The sequence below is a fragment of the Crinia signifera genome, chromosome 6 (assembly GCF_055691185.1).
Source record: "Crinia signifera chromosome 6, ASM5569118v1, whole genome shotgun sequence".
In the NCBI taxonomy this organism is placed as follows: domain Eukaryota; kingdom Metazoa; phylum Chordata; class Amphibia; order Anura; family Myobatrachidae; genus Crinia; species Crinia signifera.
The window spans coordinates 42214928-42242675 of record NC_139222.1 but is presented as its reverse complement, the minus strand read 5'-3'; positions in this window follow the sequence as shown (position 1 = coordinate 42242675).

Genomic DNA, 27748 nt, shown 5'->3' with positions numbered 1-27748 from the left:
CAAATATACCCTAATAGCTATCATTGGCTGATGTCATTAATAAAGCTCCTGTCCACATCTCCTGATATTACCCAAATCATATTCCTCACAAAGCTGCGCAATTTGCTGAAGAGGCTGGCCATCCCCATTTGAGAAGCTTTGTCTTTACTGCTAGAACCTCCAAAGATAATAAACAAGCACCAAGGATTTTTTTAGGGTAGCTCCAAGTCTGCAGACACATCCAAGTTAGGAACTTGGTCTGTGAGAAGATACTTACCTCCCACAGGGATCTCTCCCCGAGAAGGCTGGGTATATATGAGGAAACATCAGGTAGCAGGAGATGTATATGGAGGATGGTAATGACCGCAATGATTATGCTGTGTCCACCCACCTATCTTTTAAAGGTATTGCGCTTCACCCACCCAATTATCTATCTACCGACTTACCCAGCCATCTATTTATCTAGCTATCGATCTATCTAATGATTTACCATCTATCTACCTACCTACCCACCCCTCTAACTATCTTAAAATGTACCATCTATCTACCCACCCATCCATCTATCTCTCTATCTATCTTTTGATTTAACATCTGTATACCCACCCTCCTATTTGTCTATCAAATGATTTACCACCTGTCTACAAACCCCAAATGGATACCAAAAAACATATTATCAGTAATTAATGATGTTCATTAATTACCTGGCTTGGGTCTCTTCTTGCTGTGCACCATCTTTGATCGTTGACTTGAGGACGATTCTGCAGTCCAGGTCCCGGTCACCCTGCAGTAGTCGCATATTAGGACTTCTTCATCGGTTTCATGTAGACCACTCACCTAAAAAAAAAGGAAAGAGGTATGATAATATGTTCTTGGTATACACTGACAATTAAGCCCCATACACACTGGAGACCAGGGACACTTGCGATATAGTTAACTATATTGTCAATTCCACTGGATACTCTAGAAATCGGTTACGACATCGTTCACTGATTTCCTAGTGACCTGCTAAACACGCGGGTCATCAGCTATATGGCCAGTGAAAAAAAAAAAAAAAAACGCTCAAAAGTGCCCTTGGAGCGGTATATTTTTATTTCTCATCAACTGTGTATGAGGGCTTTAGAAACATGCACTATGCATGCATCTTCTTTTTAAATAATCGAGCTATGATTTGGCCATTAAAAGAATGATTTGCCAACTATTCATTATGTCTCCAGGATCGGTCAATTATTGATCCATTATCTACCTACTGTATGTATCTATTTTACTGTCTATATAAATATCTATCTATATGTATTGTGCTGGGTTATGCTAATGATTTGCCATCTATGTACCTACCCACATATCTACCTAATGATTTACCATCTATGTATATACCCACCTATCTATCTTTTGATTTAACATCTGTGTACCCTATAGGAGGGCCAAGCTGGTGGTAGCCTCGTGACTCACAAAGAATCATCCTTCAGCACTCAGGAGAGGGAAAACCCCCTGTGGGGGAAACCTCTGGGGACCCGTGGCTGATGGACTGCCCGTCCCTCTGGGCATTAGGAGGCTATGCGGCATTATATTGACAAATTTATCGAAATACTTCATGAATGTGGAAGAATGACATATACATTCATATGAAGCGAAATATACAAATATACCCTAATAGCTATCATTGGCTGATGTCATTAATAAAGCTCCTGTCCACATCTCCTGATATTACCCAAATCATATTCCTCACAAAGCTGCGCAATTTGCTGAAGAGGCTGGCCATCCCCATTTGAGAAGCTTTGTCTTTACTACTAGAACCTCCAAAGATAATAAACAAGCACCAAGGATTTTTTTAGGGTAGCTCCAAGTCTGCAGACACATCCAAGTTAGGAACTTGGTCTGTGAGAAGATACTTACCTCCCACAGGGATCTCTCCCCGAGAAGGCTGGGTATATATGAGGAAACATCAGGTAGCAGGAGATGTATATGGAGGATGGTAATGACCGCAATGATTATGCTGTGTCCACCCACCTATCTTTAAAGGTATTGCGCTTCACCCACCCAATTATCTATCTACCGACTTACTCAGCCATCTATTTATCTAGCTATCGATCTATCTAATGATTTACCATCTATCTACCTACCTACCCACCCCTCTAACTCTCTTAAAATGTACCATCTATCTACCCACCCATCCATCTATCTATCTATCTATCTTTTGATTTAACATCTGTATACCCACCCACCTATTTGTCTATCAAATGATTTACCACCTGTCTACAAACCCCAAATGGATACCAAAAAACATATTATCAGTAATTAATGATGTTCATTAATTACCTGGCTTGGGTCTCTTGTTGCTGTGCACCATCTTTGATCGTTGACTTGAGGACGATTCTGCAGTCCAGGTCCCGGTCACCCTGCAGTAGTCGCATATTAGGACTTCTTCATCGGTTTCATGTAGACCACTCACCTAAAAAAAAAGGAAAGAGGTATGATAATATGTTCTTGGTATACACTGACAATTAAGCCCCATACACACTGGAGACCAGGGACACTTGCGATATAGTTAACTATATTGTCAATTCCACTGGATACTCTAGAAATCGGTTACGACATCGTTCACTGATTTCCTAGTGACCTGCTAAACACGCGGGTCATCAGCTATATGGCCAGTGAAAAAAAAAAAAAAAAATATCGCTCAAAAGTGCCCTTGGAGCGGTATATTTTTATTTCTCATCAACTGTGTATGAGGGCTTTAGAAACATGCACTATGCATGCATCTTCTTTTTAAATAATCGAGCTATGATTTGGCCATTAAAAGAATGATTTGCCAACTATTCATTATGTCTCCAGGATCGGTCAATTATTGATCCATTATCTACCTACTGTATGTATCTATTTAACTGTCTATATAAATATCTATCTATATGTATTGTGCTGGGTTATGCTAATGATTTGCCATTTATGTACCTACCCACATATCTATTTAATGATTTACCATCTATGTATATACCCACCTATCTATCTTTTGATTTAACATCTGTGTACCCTATAGGAGGGCCAAGCTGGTGGTAGCCTCGTGACTCACAAAGAATCATCCTTCAGCACTCAGGAGAGGGAAAACCCCCTGTGGGGGAAACCTCTGGGGACCCGTGGCTGATGGACTGCCCGTCCCTCTGGGCATTAGGAGGCTATGCGGCATTATATTGACAAATTTATCGAAATACTTCATGAATGTGGAAGAATGACATATACATTCATATGAAGCGAAATATACAAATATACCCTAATAGCTATCATTGGCTGATGTCATTAATAAAGCTCCTGTCCACATCTCCTGATATTACCCAAATCATATTCCTCACAAAGCTGCGCAATTTGCTGAAGAGGCTGGCCATCCCCATTTGAGAAGCTTTGTCTTTACTGCTAGAACCTCCAAAGATAATAAACAAGCACCAAGGATTTTTTTAGGGTAGCTCCAAGTCTGCAGACACATCCAAGTTAGGAACTTGGTCTGTGAGAAGATACTTACCTCCCACAGGGATCTCTCCCCGAGAAGGCTGGGTATATATGAGGAAACATCAGGTAGCAGGAGATGTATATGGAGGATGGTAATGACCGCAATGATTATGCTGTGTCCACCCACCTATCTTTTAAAGGTATTGCGCTTCACCCACCCAATAATCTATCTACCGACTTACCCAGCCATCTATTTATCTAGCTATCGATCTATCTAATGATTTACCATCTATCTACCTACCTACCCACCCCTCTAACTCTCTTAAAATGTACCATCTATCTACCCACCCATCCATCTATCTATCTATCTATCTTTTGATTTAACATCTGTATACCCACCCACCTATTTGTCTATCAAATGATTTACCACCTGTCTACAAACCCCAAATGGATACCAAAAAACATATTATCAGTAATTAATGATGTTCATTAATTACCTGGCTAGGGTCTCTTGTTGCTGTACACCATCTTTGATCGTTGACTTGAGGACGATTCTGCAGTCCAGGTCCCGGTCACCCTGCAGTAGTCGCATATTAGGACTTCTTCATCGGTTTCATGTAGACCACTCACCTAAAAAAAAAGGAAAGAGGTATGATAATATGTTCTTGGTATACACTGACAATTAAGCCCCATACACACTGGAGACCAGGGACACTTGCGATATAGTTAACTATATCGACAATTCCACTGGATACTCTAGAAATCGGTTACGACATCGTTCACTGATTTCCTAGTGACCTGCTAAACACGCGGGTCATCAGCTATATGGCCAGTGAAAAAAAAAAAAAAAAACGCTCAAAAGTGCCCTTGGAGCGGTATATTTTTATTTCTCATCAACTGTGTATGAGGGCTTTAGAAACATGCACTATGCATGCATCTTCTTTTTAAATAATCGAGCTATGATTTGGCCATTAAAAGAATGATTTGCCAACTATTCATTATGTCTCCAGGATCGGTCAATTATTGATCCATTATCTACCTACTGTATGTATCTATTTAACTGTCTATATAAATATCTATCTATATGTATTGTGCTGGGTTATGCTAATGATTTGCCATCTATGTACCTACCCACATATCTATCTAATGATTTACCATCTATGTATATACCCACCTATCTATCTTTTGATTTAACATCTGTGTACCCTATAGGAGGGCCAAGCTGGTGGTAGCCTCGTGACTCACAAAGAATCATCCTTCAGCACTCAGGAGAGGGAAAACCCCCTGTGGGGGAAACCTCTGGGGACCCGTGGCTGATGGACTGCCCGTCCCTCTGGGCATTAGGAGGCTATGCGGCATTATATTGACAAATTTATCGAAATACTTCATGAATGTGGAAGAATGACATATACATTCATATGAAGCGAAATATACAAATATACCCTAATAGCTATCATTGGCTGATGTCATTAATAAAGCTCCTGTCCACATCTCCTGATATTACCCAAATCATATTCCTCACAAAGCTGCGCAATTTGCTGAAGAGGCTGGCCATCCCCATTTGAGAAGCTTTGTCTTTACTGCTAGAACCTCCAAAGATAATAAACAAGCACCAAGGATTTTTTTAGGGTAGCTCCAAGTCTGCAGACACATCCAAGTTAGGAACTTGGTCTGTGAGAAGATACTTACCTCCCACAGGGATCTCTCCCCGAGAAGGCTGGGTATATATGAGGAAACATCAGGTAGCAGGAGATGTATATGGAGGATGGTAATGACCGCAATGATTATGCTGTGTCCACCCACCTATCTTTTAAAGGTATTGCGCTTCACCCACCCAATTATCTATCTACCGACTTACCCAGCCATCTATTTATCTAGCTATCGATCTATCTAATGATTTACCATCTATCTACCTACCTACCCACCCCTCTAACTATCTTAAAATGTACCATCTATCTACCCACCCATCCATCTATCTCTCTATCTATCTTTTGATTTAACATCTGTATACCCACCCTCCTATTTGTCTATCAAATGATTTACCACCTGTCTACAAACCCCAAATGGATACCAAAAAACATATTATCAGTAATTAATGATGTTCATTAATTACCTGGCTTGGGTCTCTTCTTGCTGTGCACCATCTTTGATCGTTGACTTGAGGACGATTCTGCAGTCCAGGTCCCGGTCACCCTGCAGTAGTCGCATATTAGGACTTCTTCATCGGTTTCATGTAGACCACTCACCTAAAAAAAAAGGAAAGAGGTATGATAATATGTTCTTGGTATACACTGACAATTAAGCCCCATACACACTGGAGACCAGGGACACTTGCGATATAGTTAACTATATTGTCAATTCCACTGGATACTCTAGAAATCGGTTACGACATCGTTCACTGATTTCCTAGTGACCTGCTAAACACGCGGGTCATCAGCTATATGGCCAGTGAAAAAAAAAAAAAAAAATATCGCTCAAAAGTGCCCTTGGAGCGGTATATTTTTATTTCTCATCAACTGTGTATGAGGGCTTTAGAAACATGCACTATGCATGCATCTTCTTTTTAAATAATCGAGCTATGATTTGGCCATTAAAAGAATGATTTGCCAACTATTCATTATGTCTCCAGGATCGGTCAATTATTGATCCATTATCTACCTACTGTATGTATCTATTTAACTGTCTATATAAATATCTATCTATATGTATTGTGCTGGGTTATGCTAATGATTTGCCATTTATGTACCTACCCACATATCTATTTAATGATTTACCATCTATGTATATACCCACCTATCTATCTTTTGATTTAACATCTGTGTACCCTATAGGAGGGCCAAGCTGGTGGTAGCCTCGTGACTCACAAAGAATCATCCTTCAGCACTCAGGAGAGGGAAAACCCCCTGTGGGGGAAACCTCTGGGGACCCGTGGCTGATGGACTGCCCGTCCCTCTGGGCATTAGGAGGCTATGCGGCATTATATTGACAAATTTATCGAAATACTTCATGAATGTGGAAGAATGACATATACATTCATATGAAGCGAAATATACAAATATACCCTAATAGCTATCATTGGCTGATGTCATTAATAAAGCTCCTGTCCACATCTCCTGATATTACCCAAATCATATTCCTCACAAAGCTGCGCAATTTGCTGAAGAGGCTGGCCATCCCCATTTGAGAAGCTTTGTCTTTACTGCTAGAACCTCCAAAGATAATAAACAAGCACCAAGGATTTTTTTAGGGTAGCTCCAAGTCTGCAGACACATCCAAGTTAGGAACTTGGTCTGTGAGAAGATACTTACCTCCCACAGGGATCTCTCCCCGAGAAGGCTGGGTATATATGAGGAAACATCAGGTAGCAGGAGATGTATATGGAGGATGGTAATGACCGCAATGATTATGCTGTGTCCACCCACCTATCTTTTAAAGGTATTGCGCTTCACCCACCCAATAATCTATCTACCGACTTACCCAGCCATCTATTTATCTAGCTATCGATCTATCTAATGATTTACCATCTATCTACCTACCTACCCACCCCTCTAACTCTCTTAAAATGTACCATCTATCTACCCACCCATCCATCTATCTATCTATCTATCTTTTGATTTAACATCTGTATACCCACCCACCTATTTGTCTATCAAATGATTTACCACCTGTCTACAAACCCCAAATGGATACCAAAAAACATATTATCAGTAATTAATGATGTTCATTAATTACCTGGCTAGGGTCTCTTGTTGCTGTACACCATCTTTGATCGTTGACTTGAGGACGATTCTGCAGTCCAGGTCCCGGTCACCCTGCAGTAGTCGCATATTAGGACTTCTTCATCGGTTTCATGTAGACCACTCACCTAAAAAAAAAGGAAAGAGGTATGATAATATGTTCTTGGTATACACTGACAATTAAGCCCCATACACACTGGAGACCAGGGACACTTGCGATATAGTTAACTATATCGACAATTCCACTGGATACTCTAGAAATCGGTTACGACATCGTTCACTGATTTCCTAGTGACCTGCTAAACACGCGGGTCATCAGCTATATGGCCAGTGAAAAAAAAAAAAAAAACGCTCAAAAGTGCCCTTGGAGCGGTATATTTTTATTTCTCATCAACTGTGTATGAGGGCTTTAGAAACATGCACTATGCATGCATCTTCTTTTTAAATAATCGAGCTATGATTTGGCCATTAAAAGAATGATTTGCCAACTATTCATTATGTCTCCAGGATCGGTCAATTATTGATCCATTATCTACCTACTGTATGTATCTATTTAACTGTCTATATAAATATCTATCTATATGTATTGTGCTGGGTTATGCTAATGATTTGCCATCTATGTACCTACCCACATATCTATCTAATGATTTACCATCTATGTATATACCCACCTATCTATCTTTTGATTTAACATCTGTGTACCCTATAGGAGGGCCAAGCTGGTGGTAGCCTCGTGACTCACAAAGAATCATCCTTCAGCACTCAGGAGAGGGAAAACCCCCTGTGGGGGAAACCTCTGGGGACCCGTGGCTGATGGACTGCCCGTCCCTCTGGGCATTAGGAGGCTATGCGGCATTATATTGACAAATTTATCGAAATACTTCATGAATGTGGAAGAATGACATATACATTCATATGAAGCGAAATATACAAATATACCCTAATAGCTATCATTGGCTGATGTCATTAATAAAGCTCCTGTCCACATCTCCTGATATTACCCAAATCATATTCCTCACAAAGCTGCGCAATTTGCTGAAGAGGCTGGCCATCCCCATTTGAGAAGCTTTGTCTTTACTGCTAGAACCTCCAAAGATAATAAACAAGCACCAAGGATTTTTTTAGGGTAGCTCCAAGTCTGCAGACACATCCAAGTTAGGAACTTGGTCTGTGAGAAGATACTTACCTCCCACAGGGATCTCTCCCCGAGAAGGCTGGGTATATATGAGGAAACATCAGGTAGCAGGAGATGTATATGGAGGATGGTAATGACCGCAATGATTATGCTGTGTCCACCCACCTATCTTTTAAAGGTATTGCGCTTCACCCACCCAATTATCTATCTACCGACTTACCCAGCCATCTATTTATCTAGCTATCGATCTATCTAATGATTTACCATCTATCTACCTACCTACCCACCCCTCTAACTATCTTAAAATGTACCATCTATCTACCCACCCATCCATCTATCTCTCTATCTATCTTTTGATTTAACATCTGTATACCCACCCTCCTATTTGTCTATCAAATGATTTACCACCTGTCTACAAACCCCAAATGGATACCAAAAAACATATTATCAGTAATTAATGATGTTCATTAATTACCTGGCTTGGGTCTCTTCTTGCTGTGCACCATCTTTGATCGTTGACTTGAGGACGATTCTGCAGTCCAGGTCCCGGTCACCCTGCAGTAGTCGCATATTAGGACTTCTTCATCGGTTTCATGTAGACCACTCACCTAAAAAAAAAGGAAAGAGGTATGATAATATGTTCTTGGTATACACTGACAATTAAGCCCCATACACACTGGAGACCAGGGACACTTGCGATATAGTTAACTATATCGACAATTCCACTGGATACTCTAGAAATCGGTTACGACATCGTTCACTGATTTCCTAGTGACCTGCTAAACACGCGGGTCATCAGCTATATGGCCAGTGAAAAAAAAAAAAAAAACGCTCAAAAGTGCCCTTGGAGCGGTATATTTTTATTTCTCATCAACTGTGTATGAGGGCTTTAGAAACATGCACTATGCATGCATCTTCTTTTTAAATAATCGAGCTATGATTTGGCCATTAAAAGAATGATTTGCCAACTATTCATTATGTCTCCAGGATCGGTCAATTATTGATCCATTATCTACCTACTGTATGTATCTATTTAACTGTCTATATAAATATCTATCTATATGTATTGTGCTGGGTTATGCTAATGATTTGCCATCTATGTACCTACCCACATATCTATCTAATGATTTACCATCTATGTATATACCCACCTATCTATCTTTTGATTTAACATCTGTGTACCCTATAGGAGGGCCAAGCTGGTGGTAGCCTCGTGACTCACAAAGAATCATCCTTCAGCACTCAGGAGAGGGAAAACCCCCTGTGGGGGAAACCTCTGGGGACCCGTGGCTGATGGACTGCCCGTCCCTCTGGGCATTAGGAGGCTATGCGGCATTATATTGACAAATTTATCGAAATACTTCATGAATGTGGAAGAATGACATATACATTCATATGAAGCGAAATATACAAATATACCCTAATAGCTATCATTGGCTGATGTCATTAATAAAGCTCCTGTCCACATCTCCTGATATTACCCAAATCATATTCCTCACAAAGCTGCGCAATTTGCTGAAGAGGCTGGCCATCCCCATTTGAGAAGCTTTGTCTTTACTGCTAGAACCTCCAAAGATAATAAACAAGCACCAAGGATTTTTTTAGGGTAGCTCCAAGTCTGCAGACACATCCAAGTTAGGAACTTGGTCTGTGAGAAGATACTTACCTCCCACAGGGATCTCTCCCCGAGAAGGCTGGGTATATATGAGGAAACATCAGGTAGCAGGAGATGTATATGGAGGATGGTAATGACCGCAATGATTATGCTGTGTCCACCCACCTATCTTTTAAAGGTATTGCGCTTCACCCACCCAATTATCTATCTACCGACTTACCCAGCCATCTATTTATCTAGCTATCGATCTATCTAATGATTTACCATCTATCTACCTACCTACCCACCCCTCTAACTATCTTAAAATGTACCATCTATCTACCCACCCATCCATCTATCTCTCTATCTATCTTTTGATTTAACATCTGTATACCCACCCTCCTATTTGTCTATCAAATGATTTACCACCTGTCTACAAACCCCAAATGGATACCAAAAAACATATTATCAGTAATTAATGATGTTCATTAATTACCTGGCTTGGGTCTCTTCTTGCTGTGCACCATCTTTGATCGTTGACTTGAGGACGATTCTGCAGTCCAGGTCCCGGTCACCCTGCAGTAGTCGCATATTAGGACTTCTTCATCGGTTTCATGTAGACCACTCACCTAAAAAAAAAGGAAAGAGGTATGATAATATGTTCTTGGTATACACTGACAATTAAGCCCCATACACACTGGAGACCAGGGACACTTGCGATATAGTTAACTATATCGACAATTCCACTGGATACTCTAGAAATCGGTTACGACATCGTTCACTGATTTCCTAGTGACCTGCTAAACACGCGGGTCATCAGCTATATGGCCAGTGAAAAAAATAAAAAAAAAATATCGCTCAAAAGTGCCCTTGGAGCGGTATATTTTTATTTCTCATCAACTGTGTATGAGGGCTTTAGAAACATGCACTATGCATGCATCTTCTTTTTAAATAATCGAGCTATGATTTGGCCATTAAAAGAATGATTTGCCAACTATTCATTATGTCTCCAGGATCGGTCAATTATTGATCCATTATCTACCTACTGTATGTATCTATTTAACTGTCTATATAAATATCTATCTATATGTATTGTGCTGGGTTATGCTAATGATTTGCCATCTATGTACCTACCCACATATCTATCTAATGATTTACCATCTATGTATATACCCACCTATCTATCTTTTGATTTAACATCTGTGTACCCTATAGGAGGGCCAAGCTGGTGGTAGCCTCGTGACTCACAAAGAATCATCCTTCAGCACTCAGGAGAGGGAAAACCCCCTGTGGGGGAAACCTCTGGGGACCCGTGGCTGATGGACTGCCCGTCCCTCTGGGCATTAGGAGGCTATGCGGCATTATATTGACAAATATATCGAAAAACTTCATGAATGTGGAAGAATGACATATACATTCATATGAAGCGAAATATACAAATATACCCTAATAGCTATCATTGGCTGATGTCATTAATAAAGCTCCTGTCCACATCTCCTGATATTACCCAAATCATATTCCTCACAAAGCTGCGCAATTTGCTGAAGAGGCTGGCCATCCCCATTTGAGAAGCTTTGTCTTTACTGCTAGAACCTCCAAAGATAATAAACAAGCACCAAGGATTTTTTTTAGGGTAGCTCCAAGTCTGCAGACACATCCAAGTTAGGAACTTGGTCTGTGAGAAGATACTTACCTCCCACAGGGATCTCTCCCCGAGAAGGCTGGGTATATATGAGGAAACATCAGGTAGCAGGAGATGTATATGGAGGATGGTAATGACCGCAATGATTATGCTGTGTCCACCCACCTATCTTTTAAAGGTATTGCGCTTCACCCACCCAATTATCTATCTACCGACTTACCCAGCCATCTATTTATCTAGCTATCGATCTATCTAATGATTTACCATCTATCTACCTACCTACCCACCCCTCTAACTCACTTAAAATGTACCATCTATCTACCCACCCATCCATCTATCTCTCTATCTATCTTTTGATTTAACATCTGTATACCCACCCACCTATTTGTCTATCAAATGATTTACCACCTGTCTACAAACCCCAAATGGATACCAAAAAACATATTATCAGTAATTAATGATGTTCATTAATTACCTGGCTTGGGTCTCTTGTTGCTGTGCACCACCTTTGATCGTTGACTTGAGGACGATTCTGCAGTCCAGGTCCCGGTCACCCTGCAGTAGTCGCATATTAGGACTTCTTCATCGGTTTCATGTAGACCACTCACCTAAAAAAAAAGGAAAGAGGTATGATAATATGTTCTTGGTATACACTGACAATTAAGCCCCATACACACTGGGGACCAGGGACACTTGCGATATAGTTAACTATATCGACAATTCCACTGGATACTCTAGAAATCGGTTACGACATCGTTTACTGATTTCCTAGTGACCTGCTAAACACGCGGGTCATCAGCTATATGGCCAGTGAAAAAAAAAAAAAAAATCGCTCAAAAGTGCCCTTGGAGCGGTATATTTTTATTTCTCATCAACTGTGTATGAGGGCTTTAGAAACATGCACTATGCATGCATCTTCTTTTTAAATAATCGAGCTATGATTTGGCCATTAAAAGAATGATTTGCCAACTATTCATTATGTCTCCAGGATCGGTCAATTATTGATCCATTATCTACCTACTGTATGTATCTATTTTACTGTCTATATAAATATCTATCTATATGTATTGTGCTGGGTTATGCTAATGATTTGCCATCTATGTACCTACCCACATATCTACCTAATGATTTACCATCTATGTATATACCCACCTATCTATCTTTTGATTTAACATCTGTGTACCCTATAGGAGGGCCAAGCTGGTGGTAGCCTCGTGACTCACAAAGAATCATCCTTCAGCACTCAGGAGAGGGAAAACCCCCTGTGGGGGAAACCTCTGGGGACCCGTGGCTGATGGACTGCCCGTCCCTCTGGGCATTAGGAGGCTATGCGGCATTATATTGACAAATTTATCGAAATACTTCATGAATGTGGAAGAATGACATATACATTCATATGAAGCGAAATATACAAATATACCCTAATAGCTATCATTGGCTGATGTCATTAATAAAGCTCCTGTCCACATCTCCTGATATTACCCAAATCATATTCCTCACAAAGCTGCGCAATTTGCTGAAGAGGCTGGCCATCCCCATTTGAGAAGCTTTGTCTTTACTACTAGAACCTCCAAAGATAATAAACAAGCACCAAGGATTTTTTTAGGGTAGCTCCAAGTCTGCAGACACATCCAAGTTAGGAACTTGGTCTGTGAGAAGATACTTACCTCCCACAGGGATCTCTCCCCGAGAAGGCTGGGTATATATGAGGAAACATCAGGTAGCAGGAGATGTATATGGAGGATGGTAATGACCGCAATGATTATGCTGTGTCCACCCACCTATCTTTAAAGGTATTGCGCTTCACCCACCCAATTATCTATCTACCGACTTACTCAGCCATCTATTTATCTAGCTATCGATCTATCTAATGATTTACCATCTATCTACCTACCTACCCACCCCTCTAACTCTCTTAAAATGTACCATCTATCTACCCACCCATCCATCTATCTATCTATCTATCTATCTTTTGATTTAACATCTGTATACCCACCCACCTATTTGTCTATCAAATGATTTACCACCTGTCTACAAACCCCAAATGGATACCAAAAAACATATTATCAGTAATTAATGATGTTCATTAATTACCTGGCTTGGGTCTCTTGTTGCTGTGCACCATCTTTGATCGTTGACTTGAGGACGATTCTGCAGTCCAGGTCCCGGTCACCCTGCAGTAGTCGCATATTAGGACTTCTTCATCGGTTTCATGTAGACCACTCACCTAAAAAAAAAGGAAAGAGGTATGATAATATGTTCTTGGTATACACTGACAATTAAGCCCCATACACACTGGAGACCAGGGACACTTGCGATATAGTTAACTATATTGTCAATTCCACTGGATACTCTAGAAATCGGTTACGACATCGTTCACTGATTTCCTAGTGACCTGCTAAACACGCGGGTCATCAGCTATATGGCCAGTGAAAAAAAAAAAAAAAAATATCGCTCAAAAGTGCCCTTGGAGCGGTATATTTTTATTTCTCATCAACTGTGTATGAGGGCTTTAGAAACATGCACTATGCATGCATCTTCTTTTTAAATAATCGAGCTATGATTTGGCCATTAAAAGAATGATTTGCCAACTATTCATTATGTCTCCAGGATCGGTCAATTATTGATCCATTATCTACCTACTGTATGTATCTATTTAACTGTCTATATAAATATCTATCTATATGTATTGTGCTGGGTTATGCTAATGATTTGCCATTTATGTACCTACCCACATATCTATTTAATGATTTACCATCTATGTATATACCCACCTATCTATCTTTTGATTTAACATCTGTGTACCCTATAGGAGGGCCAAGCTGGTGGTAGCCTCGTGACTCACAAAGAATCATCCTTCAGCACTCAGGAGAGGGAAAACCCCCTGTGGGGGAAACCTCTGGGGACCCGTGGCTGATGGACTGCCCGTCCCTCTGGGCATTAGGAGGCTATGCGGCATTATATTGACAAATTTATCGAAATACTTCATGAATGTGGAAGAATGACATATACATTCATATGAAGCGAAATATACAAATATACCCTAATAGCTATCATTGGCTGATGTCATTAATAAAGCTCCTGTCCACATCTCCTGATATTACCCAAATCATATTCCTCACAAAGCTGCGCAATTTGCTGAAGAGGCTGGCCATCCCCATTTGAGAAGCTTTGTCTTTACTACTAGAACCTCCAAAGATAATAAACAAGCACCAAGGATTTTTTTAGGGTAGCTCCAAGTCTGCAGACACATCCAAGTTAGGAACTTGGTCTGTGAGAAGATACTTACCTCCCACAGGGATCTCTCCCCGAGAAGGCTGGGTATATATGAGGAAACATCAGGTAGCAGGAGATGTATATGGAGGATGGTAATGACCGCAATGATTATGCTGTGTCCACCCACCTATCTTTTAAAGGTATTGCGCTTCACCCACCCAATAATCTATCTACCGACTTACCCAGCCATCTATTTATCTAGCTATCGATCTATCTAATGATTTACCATCTATCTACCTACCTACCCACCCCTCTAACTCTCTTAAAATGTACCATCTATCTACCCACCCATCCATCTATCTATCTATCTATCTATCTATCTTTTGATTTAACATCTGTATACCCACCCACCTATTTGTCTATCAAATGATTTACCACCTGTCTACAAACCCCAAATGGATACCAAAAAACATATTATCAGTAATTAATGATGTTCATTAATTACCTGGCTAGGGTCTCTTGTTGCTGTACACCATCTTTGATCGTTGACTTGAGGACGATTCTGCAGTCCAGGTCCCGGTCACCCTGCAGTAGTCGCATATTAGGACTTCTTCATCGGTTTCATGTAGACCACTCACCTAAAAAAAAAGGAAAGAGGTATGATAATATGTTCTTGGTATACACTGACAATTAAGCCCCATACACACTGGAGACCAGGGACACTTGCGATATAGTTAACTATATCGACAATTCCACTGGATACTCTAGAAATCGGTTACGACATCGTTCACTGATTTCCTAGTGACCTGCTAAACACGCGGGTCATCAGCTATATGGCCAGTGAAAAAAAAAAAAAAAAACGCTCAAAAGTGCCCTTGGAGCGGTATATTTTTATTTCTCATCAACTGTGTATGAGGGCTTTAGAAACATGCACTATGCATGCATCTTCTTTTTAAATAATCGAGCTATGATTTGGCCATTAAAAGAATGATTTGCCAACTATTCATTATGTCTCCAGGATCGGTCAATTATTGATCCATTATCTACCTACTGTATGTATCTATTTAACTGTCTATATAAATATCTATCTATATGTATTGTGCTGGGTTATGCTAATGATTTGCCATCTATGTACCTACCCACATATCTATCTAATGATTTACCATCTATGTATATACCCACCTATCTATCTTTTGATTTAACATCTGTGTACCCTATAGGAGGGCCAAGCTGGTGGTAGCCTCGTGACTCACAAAGAATCATCCTTCAGCACTCAGGAGAGGGAAAACCCCCTGTGGGGGAAACCTCTGGGGACCCGTGGCTGATGGACTGCCCGTCCCTCTGGGCATTAGGAGGCTATGCGGCATTATATTGACAAATTTATCGAAATACTTCATGAATGTGGAAGAATGACATATACATTCATATGAAGCGAAATATACAAATATACCCTAATAGCTATCATTGGCTGATGTCATTAATAAAGCTCCTGTCCACATCTCCTGATATTACCCAAATCATATTCCTCACAAAGCTGCGCAATTTGCTGAAGAGGCTGGCCATCCCCATTTGAGAAGCTTTGTCTTTACTGCTAGAACCTCCAAAGATAATAAACAAGCACCAAGGATTTTTTTAGGGTAGCTCCAAGTCTGCAGACACATCCAAGTTAGGAACTTGGTCTGTGAGAAGATACTTACCTCCCACAGGGATCTCTCCCCGAGAAGGCTGGGTATATATGAGGAAACATCAGGTAGCAGGAGATGTATATGGAGGATGGTAATGACCGCAATGATTATGCTGTGTCCACCCACCTATCTTTTAAAGGTATTGCGCTTCACCCACCCAATTATCTATCTACCGACTTACCCAGCCATCTATTTATCTAGCTATCGATCTATCTAATGATTTACCATCTATCTACCTACCTACCCACCCCTCTAACTCTCTTAAAATGTACCATCTATCTACCCACCCATCCATCTATCTATCTATCTATCTTTTGATTTAACATCTGTATACCCACCCACCTATTTGTCTATCAAATGATTTACCACCTGTCTACAAACCCCAAATGGATACCAAAAAACATATTATCAGTAATTAATGATGTTCATTAATTACCTGGCTTGGGTCTCTTGTTGCTGTGCACCATCTTTGATCGTTGACTTGAGGACGATTCTGCAGTCCAGGTCCCGGTCACCCTGCAGTAGTCGCATATTAGGACTTCTTCATCGGTTTCATGTAGACCACTCACCTAAAAAAAAAGGAAAGAGGTATGATAATATGTTCTTGGTATACACTGACAATTAAGCCCCATACACACTGGGGACCAGGGACACTTGCGATATAGTTAACTATATCGACAATTCCACTGGATACTCTAGAAATCGGTTACGACATCGTTTACTGATTTCCTAGTGACCTGCTAAACACGCGGGTCATCAGCTATATGGCCAGTGGAAAAAAAAAAAAAAAATCGCTCAAAAGTGCCCTTGGAGCGGTATATTTTTATTTCTCATCAACTGTGTATGAGGGCTTTAGAAACATGCACTATGCATGCATCTTCTTTTTAAATAATCGAGCTATGATTTGGCCATTAAAAGAATGATTTGCCAACTATTCATTATGTCTCCAGGATCGGTCAATTATTGATCCATTATCTACCTACTGTATGTATCTATTTTACTGTCTATATAAATATCTATCTATATGTATTGTGCTGGGTTATGCTAATGATTTGCCATCTATGTACCTACCCACATATCTATCTAATGATTTACCATCTATGTATATACCCACCTATCTATCTTTTGATTTAACATCTGTGTACCCTATAGGAGGGCCAAGCTGGTGGTAGCCTCGTGACTCACAAAGAATCATCCTTCAGCACTCAGGGGAGGGAAAACCCCCTGTGGGGGAAACCTCTGGGGACCCGTGGCTGATGGACTGCCCGTCCCTCTGGGCATTAGGAGGCTATGCGGCATTATATTGACAAATTTATCGAAATACTTCATGAATGTGGAAGAATGACATATACATTCATATGAAGCGAAATATACAAATATACCCTAATAGCTATCATTGGCTGATGTCATTAATAAAGCTCCTGTCCACATCTCCTGATATTACCCAAATCATATTCCTCACAAAGCTGCGCAATTTGCTGAAGAGGCTGGCCATCCCCATTTGAGAAGCTTTGTCTTTACTGCTAGAACCTCCAAAGATAATAAACAAGCACCAAGGATTTTTTTAGGGTAGCTCCAAGTCTGCAGACACATCCAAGTTAGGAACTTGGTCTGTGAGAAGATACTTACCTCCCACAGGGATCTCTCCCCGAGAAGGCTGGGTATATATGAGGAAACATCAGGTAGCAGGAGATGTATATGGAGGATGGTAATGACCGCAATGATTATGCTGTGTCCACCCACCTATCTTTTAAAGGTATTGCGCTTCACCCACCCAATTATCTATCTACCGACTTACCCAGCCATCTATTTATCTAGCTATCGATCTATCTAATGATTTACCATCTATCTACCTACCTACCCACCCCTCTAACTCTCTTAAAATGTACCATCTATCTACCCACCCATCCATCTATCTATCTATCTATCTTTTGATTTAACATCTGTATACCCACCCACCTATTTGTCTATCAAATGATTTACCACCTGTCTACAAACCCCAAATGGATACCAAAAAACATATTATCAGTAATTAATGATGTTCATTAATTACCTGGCTTGGGTCTCTTGTTGCTGTGCACCATCTTTGATCGTTGACTTGAGGACGATTCTGCAGTCCAGGTCCCGGTCACCCTGCAGTAGTCGCATATTAGGACTTCTTCATCGGTTTCATGTAGACCACTCACCTAAAAAAAAAGGAAAGAGGTATGATAATATGTTCTTGGTATACACTGACAATTAAGCCCCATACACACTGGGGACCAGGGACACTTGCGATATAGTTAACTATATCGACAATTCCACTGGATACTCTAGAAATCGGTTACGACATCGTTTACTGATTTCCTAGTGACCTGCTAAACACGCGGGTCATCAGCTATATGGCCAGTGAAAAAAAAAAAAAAAAATCGCTCAAAAGTGCCCTTGGAGCGGTATATTTTTATTTCTCATCAACTGTGTATGAGGGCTTTAGAAACATGCACTATGCATGCATCTTCTTTTTAAATAATCGAGCTATGATTTGGCCATTAAAAGAATGATTTGCCAACTATTCATTATGTCTCCAGGATCGGTCAATTATTGATCCATTATCTACCTACTGTATGTATCTATTTTACTGTCTATATAAATATCTATCTATATGTATTGTGCTGGGTTATGCTAATGATTTGCCATCTATGTACCTACCCACATATCTATCTAATGATTTACCATCTATGTATATACCCACCTATCTATCTTTTGATTTAACATCTGTGTACCCTATAGGAGGGCCAAGCTGGTGGTAGCCTCGTGACTCACAAAGAATCATCCTTCAGCACTCAGGGGAGGGAAAACCCCCTGTGGGGGAAACCTCTGGGGACCCGTGGCTGATGGACTGCCCGTCCCTCTGGGCATTAGGAGGCTATGCGGCATTATATTGACAAATTTATCGAAATACTTCATGAATGTGGAAGAATGACATATACATTCATATGAAGCGAAATATACAAATATACCCTAATAGCTATCATTGGCTGATGTCATTAATAAAGCTCCTGTCCACATCTCCTGATATTACCCAAATCATATTCCTCACAAAGCTGCGCAATTTGCTGAAGAGGCTGGCCATCCCCATTTGAGAAGCTTTGTCTTTACTGCTAGAACCTCCAAAGATAATAAACAAGCACCAAGGATTTTTTTAGGGTAGCTCCAAGTCTGCAGACACATCCAAGTTAGGAACTTGGTCTGTGAGAAGATACTTACCTCCCACAGGGATCTCTCCCCGAGAAGGCTGGGTATATATGAGGAAACATCAGGTAGCAGGAGATGTATATGGAGGATGGTAATGACCGCAATGATTATGCTGTGTCCACCCACCTATCTTTAAAGGTATTGCGCTTCACCCACCCAATTATCTATCTACCGACTTACTCAGCCATCTATTTATCTAGCTATCGATCTATCTAATGATTTACCATCTATCTACCTACCTACCCACCCCTCTAACTCTCTTAAAATGTACCATCTATCTACCCACCCATCCATCTATCTATCTATCTATCTTTTGATTTAACATCTGTATACCCACCCACCTATTTGTCTATCAAATGATTTACCACCTGTCTACAAACCCCAAATGGATACCAAAAAACATATTATCAGTAATTAATGATGTTCATTAATTACCTGGCTTGGGTCTCTTGTTGCTGTGCACCATCTTTGATCGTTGACTTGAGGACGATTCTGCAGTCCAGGTCCCGGTCACCCTGCAGTAGTCGCATATTAGGACTTCTTCATCGGTTTCATGTAGACCACTCACCTAAAAAAAAAGGAAAGAGGTATGATAATATGTTCTTGGTATACACTGACAATTAAGCCCCATACACACTTGAGACCAGGGACACTTGCGATATAGTTAACTATATTGTCAATTCAACTGGATACTCTAGAAATCGGTTACGACATCGTTCACTGATTTCCTAGTGACCTGCTAAACACGCGGGTCATCAGCTATATGGCCAGTGAAAAAAAAAAAAAAAAATATCGCTCAAAAGTGCCCTTGGAGCGGTATATTTTTATTTCTCATCAACTGTGTATGAGGGCTTTAGAAACATGCACTATGCATGCATCTTCTTTTTAAATAATCGAGCTATGATTTGGCCATTAAAAGAATGATTTGCCAACTATTCATTATGTCTCCAGGATCGGTCAATTATTGATCCATTATCTACCTACTGTATGTATCTATTTAACTGTCTATATAAATATCTATCTATATGTATTGTGCTGGGTTATGCTAATGATTTGCCATTTATGTACCTACCCACATATCTATTTAATGATTTACCATCTATGTATATACCCACCTATCTATCTTTTGATTTAACATCTGTGTACCCTATAGGAGGGCCAAGCTGGTGGTAGCCTCGTGACTCACAAAGAATCATCCTTCAGCACTCAGGAGAGGGAAAACCCCCTGTGGGGGAAACCTCTGGGGACCCGTGGCTGATGGACTGCCCGTCCCTCTGGGCATTAGGAGGCTATGCGGCATTATATTGACAAATTTATCGAAATACTTCATGAATGTGGAAGAATGACATATACATTCATATGAAGCGAAATATACAAATATACCCTAATAGCTATCATTGGCTGATGTCATTAATAAAGCTCCTGTCCACATCTCCTGATATTACCCAAATCATATTCCTCACAAAGCTGCGCAATTTGCTGAAGAGGCTGGCCATCCCCATTTGAGAAGCTTTGTCTTTACTGCTAGAACCTCCAAAGATAATAAACAAGCACCAAGGATTTTTTTAGGGTAGCTCCAAGTCTGCAGACACATCCAAGTTAGGAACTTGGTCTGTGAGAAGATACTTACCTCCCACAGGGATCTCTCCCCGAGAAGGCTGGGTATATATGAGGAAACATCAGGTAGCAGGAGATGTATATGGAGGATGGTAATGACCGCAATGATTATGCTGTGTCCACCCACCTATCTTTTAAAGGTATTGCGCTTCACCCACCCAATAATCTATCTACCGACTTACCCAGCCATCTATTTATCTAGCTATCGATCTATCTAATGATTTACCATCTATCTACCTACCTACCCACCCCTCTAACTCTCTTAAAATGTACCATCTATCTACCCACCCATCCATCTATCTATCTATCTATCTTTTGATTTAACATCTGTATACCCACCCACCTATTTGTCTATCAAATGATTTACCACCTGTCTACAAACCCCAAATGGATACCAAAAAACATATTATCAGTAATTAATGATGTTCATTAATTACCTGGCTAGGGTCTCTTGTTGCTGTACACCATCTTTGATCGTTGACTTGAGGACGATTCTGCAGTCCAGGTCCCGGTCACCCTGCAGTTGTCGCATATTAGGACTTCTTCATCGGTTTCATGTAGACCACTCACCTAAAAAAAAAGGAAAGAGGTATGATAATATGTTCTTGGTATACACTGACAATTAAGCCCCATACACACTGGAGACCAGGGACACTTGCGATATAGTTAACTATATCGACAATTCCACTGGATACTCTAGAAATCGGTTACGACATCGTTCACTGATTTCCTAGTGACCTGCTAAACACGCGGGTCATCAGCTATATGGCCAGTGAAAAAAAAAAAAAAAAACGCTCAAAAGTGCCCTTGGAGCGGTATATTTTTATTTCTCATCAACTGTGTATGAGGGCTTTAGAAACATGCACTATGCATGCATCTTCTTTTTAAATAATCGAGCTATGATTTGGCCATTAAAAGAATGATTTGCCAACTATTCATTATGTCTCCAGGATCGGTCAATTATTGATCCATTATCTACCTACTGTATGTATCTATTTAACTGTCTATATAAATATCTATCTATATGTATTGTGCTGGGTTATGCTAATGATTTGCCATCTATGTACCTACCCACATATCTATCTAATGATTTACCATCTATGTATATACCCACCTATCTATCTTTTGATTTAACATCTGTGTACCCTATAGGAGGGCCAAGCTGGTGGTAGCCTCGTGACTCACAAAGAATCATCCTTCAGCACTCAGGAGAGGGAAAACCCCCTGTGGGGGAAACCTCTGGGGACCCGTGGCTGATGGACTGCCCGTCCCTCTGGGCATTAGGAGGCTATGCGGCATTATATTGACAAATTTATCGAAATACTTCATGAATGTGGAAGAATGACATATACATTCATATGAAGCGAAATATACAAATATACCCTAATAGCTATCATTGGCTGATGTCATTAATAAAGCTCCTGTCCACATCTCCTGATATTACCCAAATCATATTCCTCACAAAGCTGCGCAATTTGCTGAAGAGGCTGGCCATCCCCATTTGAGAAGCTTTGTCTTTACTGCTAGAACCTCCAAAGATAATAAAAAAGCACCAAGGATTTTTTTAGGGTAGCTCCAAGTCTGCAGACACATCCAAGTTAGGAACTTGGTCTGTGAGAAGATACTTACCTCCCACAGGGATCTCTCCCCGAGAAGGCTGGGTATATATGAGGAAACATCAGGTAGCAGGAGATGTATATGGAGGATGGTAATGACCGCAATGATTATGCTGTGTCCACCCACCTATCTTTAAAGGTATTGCGCTTCACCCACCCAATTATCTATCTACCGACTTACTCAGCCATCTATTTATCTAGCTATCGATCTATCTAATGATTTACCATCTATCTACCTACCTACCCACCCCTCTAACTCTCTTAAAATGTACCATCTATCTACCCACCCATCCATCTATCTCTCTATCTATCTTTTGATTTAACATCTGTATACCCACCCACCTATTTGTCTATCAAATGATTTACCACCTGTCTACAAACCCCAAATGGATACCAAAAAACATATTATCAGTAATTAATGATGTTCATTAATTACCTGGCTTGGGTCTCTTGTTGCTGTGCACCACCTTTGATCGTTGACTTGAGGACGATTCTGCAGTCCAGGTCCCGGTCACCCTGCAGTAGTCGCATATTAGGACTTCTTCATCGGTTTCATGTAGACCACTCACCTAAAAAAAAAGGAAAGAGGTATGATAATATGTTCTTGGTATACACTGACAATTAAGCCCCATACACACTGGGGACCAGGGACACTTGCGATATAGTTAACTATATCGACAATTCCACTGGATACTCTAGAAATCGGTTACGACATCGTTTACTGATTTCCTAGTGACCTGCTAAACACGCGGGTCATCAGCTATATGGCCAGTGAAAAAAAAAAAAAAAATCGCTCAAAAGTGCCCTTGGAGCGGTATATTTTTATTTCTCATCAACTGTGTATGAGGGCTTTAGAAACATGCACTATGCATGCATCTTCTTTTTAAATAATCGAGCTATGATTTGGCCATTAAAAGAATGATTTGCCAACTATTCATTATGTCTCCAGGATCGGTCAATTATTGATCCATTATCTTCCTACTGTATGTATCTATTTAACTGTCTATATAAATATCTATCTATATGTATTGTGCTGGGTTATGCTAATGATTTGCCATCTATGTACCTACCCACATATCTATCTAATGATTTACCATCTATGTATATACCCACCTATCTATCTTTTGATTTAACATCTGTGTACCCTATAGGAGGGCCAAGCTGGTGGTAGCCTCGTGACTCACAAAGAATCATCCTTCAGCACTCAGGAGAGGGAAAATCCCCTGTGGGGGAAACCTCTGGGGACCCGTGGCTGATGGACTGCCCGTCCCTCTGGGCATTAGGAGGCTATGCGGCATTATATTGACAAATTTATCGAAATACTTCATGAATGTGGAAGAATGACATATACATTCATATGAAGCGAAATATACAAATATACCCTAATAGCTATCATTGGCTGATGTCATTAATAAAGCTCCTGTCCACATCTCCTGATATTACCCAAATCATATTCCTCACAAAGCTGCGCAATTTGCTGAAGAGGCTGGCCATCCCCATTTGAGAAGCTTTGTCTTTACTGCTAGAACCTCCAAAGATAATAAACAAGCACCAAGGATTTTTTTAGGGTAGCTCCAAGTCTGCAGACACATCCAAGTTAGGAACTTGGTCTGTGAGAAGATACTTACCTCCCACAGGGATCTCTCCCCGAGAAGGCTGGGTATATATGAGGAAACATCAGGTAGCAGGAGATGTATATGGAGGATGGTAATGACCGCAATGATTATGCTGTGTCCACCCACCTATCTTTAAAGGTATTGCGCTTCACCCACCCAATTATCTATCTACCGACTTACTCAGCCATCTATTTATCTAGCTATCGATCTATCTAATGATTTACCATCTATCTACCTACCTACCCACCCCTCTAACTCTCTTAAAATGTACCATCTATCTACCCACCCATCCATCTATCTCTCTATCTATCTTTTGATTTAACATCTGTATACCCACCCACCTATTTGTCTATCAAATGATTTACCACCTGTCTACAAACCCCAAATGGATACCAAAAAACATATTATCAGTAATTAATGATGTTCATTAATTACCTGGCTTGGGTCTCTTGTTGCTGTGCACCACCTTTGATCGTTGACTTGAGGACGATTCTGCAGTCCAGGTCCCGGTCACCCTGCAGTAGTCGCATATTAGGACTTCTTCATCGGTTTCATGTAGACCACTCACCTAAAAAAAAAGGAAAGAGGTATGATAATATGTTCTTGGTATACACTGACAATTAAGCCCCATACACACTGGGGACCAGGGACACTTGCGATATAGTTAACTATATCGACAATTCCACTGGATACTCTAGAAATCGGTTACGACATCGTTTACTGATTTCCTAGTGACCTGCTAAACACGCGGGTCATCAGCTATATGGCCAGTGAAAAAAAAAAAAAAATCGCTCAAAAGTGCCCTTGGAGCGGTATATTTTTATTTCTCATCAACTGTGTATGAGGGCTTTAGAAACATGCACTATGCATGCATCTTCTTTTTAAATAATCGAGCTATGATTTGGCCATTAAAAGAATGATTTGCCAACTATTCATTATGTCTCCAGGATCGGTCAATTATTGATCCATTATCTACCTACTGTATGTATCTATTTAACTGTCTATATAAATATCTATCTATATGTATTGTGCTGGGTTATGCTAATGATTTGCCATCTATGTACCTACCCACATATCTATCTAATGATTTACCATCTATGTATATACCCACCTATCTATCTTTTGATTTAACATCTGTGTACCCTATAGGAGGGCCAAGCTGGTGGTAGCCTCGTGACTCACAAAGAATCATCCTTCAGCACTCAGGAGAGGGAAAATCCCCTGTGGGGGAAACCTCTGGGGACCCGTGGCTGATGGACTGCCCGTCCCTCTGGGCATTAGGAGGCTATGCGGCATTATATTGACAAATTTATCGAAATACTTCATGAATGTGGAAGAATGACATATACATTCATATGAAGCGAAATATACAAATATACCCTAATAGCTATCATTGGCTGATGTCATTAATAAAGCTCCTGTCCACATCTCCTGATATTACCCAAATCATATTCCTCACAAAGCTGCGCAATTTGCTGAAGAGGCTGGCCATCCCCATTTGAGAAGCTTTGTCTTTACTGCTAGAACCTCCAAAGATAATAAACAAGCACCAAGGATTTTTTTAGGGTAGCTCCAAGTCTGCAGACACATCCAAGTTAGGAACTTGGTCTGTGAGAAGATACTTACCTCCCACAGGGATCTCTCCCCGAGAAGGCTGGGTATATATGAGGAAATATCAGGTAGCAGGAGATGTATATGGAGGATGGTAATGACCGCAATGATTATGCTGTGTCCACCCACCTATCTTTTAAAGGTATTGCGCTTCACCCACCCAATTATCTATCTACCGACTTACCCAGCCATCTATTTATCTAGCTATCGATCTATCTAATGATTTACCATCTATCTACCTACCTACCCACCCCTCTAACTCTCTTAAAATGTACCATCTATCTACCCACCCATCCATCTATCTATCTATCTATCTTTTGATTTAACATCTGTATACCCACCCACCTATTTGTCTATCAAATGATTTACCACCTGTCTACAAACCCCAAATGGATACCAAAAAACATATTATCAGTAATTAATGATGTTCATTAATTACCTGGCTTGGGTCTCTTGTTGCTGTGCACCATCTTTGATCGTTGACTTGAGGACGATTCTGCAGTCCAGGTCCCGGTCACCCTGCAGTAGTCGCATATTAGGACTTCTTCATCGGTTTCATGTAGACCACTCACCTAAAAAAAAAGGAAAGAGGTATGATAATATGTTCTTGGTATACACTGACAATTAAGCCCCATACACACTGGAGACCAGGGACACTTGCGATATAGTTAACTATATCGACAATTCCACTGGATACTCTAGAAATCGGTTACGACATCGTTCACTGATTTCCTAGTGACCTGCTAAACACGCGGGTCATCAGCTATATGGCCAGTGAAAAAATAAATAAAAAATATCGCTCAAAAGTGCCCTTGGAGCGGTATATTTTTATTTCTCATCAACTGTGTATAAGGGCTTTAGAAACATGCACTATGCATGCATCTTCTTTTTAAATAATCGAGCTATGATTTTGCCATTAAAAGAATGATTTGCCAACTATTCATTATGTCTCCAGGATCGGTCAATTATTGATCCATTATCTACCTACTGTATGTATCTATTTAACTGTCTATATAAATATCTATCTATATGTATTGTGCTGGGTTATGCTAATGATTTGCCATCTATGTACCTACCCACATATCTATCTAATGATTTACCATCTATGTATATACCCACCTATCTATCTTTTGATTTAACATCTGTGTACCCTATAGGAGGGCCAAGCTGGTGGTAGCCTCGTGACTCACAAAGAATCATCCTTCAGCACTCAGGAGAGGGAAAACCCCCTGTGGGGGAAACCTCTGGGGACCCGTGGCTGATGGACTGCCCGTCCCTCTGGGCATTAGGAGGCTATGCGGCATTATATTGACAAATTTATCGAAATACTTCATGAATGTGGAAGAATGACATATACATTCATATGAAGCGAAATATACAAATATACCCTAATAGCTATCATTGGCTGATGTCATTAATAAAGCTCCTGTCCACATCTCCTGATATTACCCAAATCATATTCCTCACAAAGCTGCGCAATTTGCTGAAGAGGCTGGCCATCCCCATTTGAGAAGCTTTGTCTTTACTGCTAGAACCTCCAAAGATAATAAACAAGCACCAAGGATTTTTTTAGGGTAGCTCCAAGTCTGCAGACACATCCAAGTTAGGAACTTGGTCTGTGAGAAGAT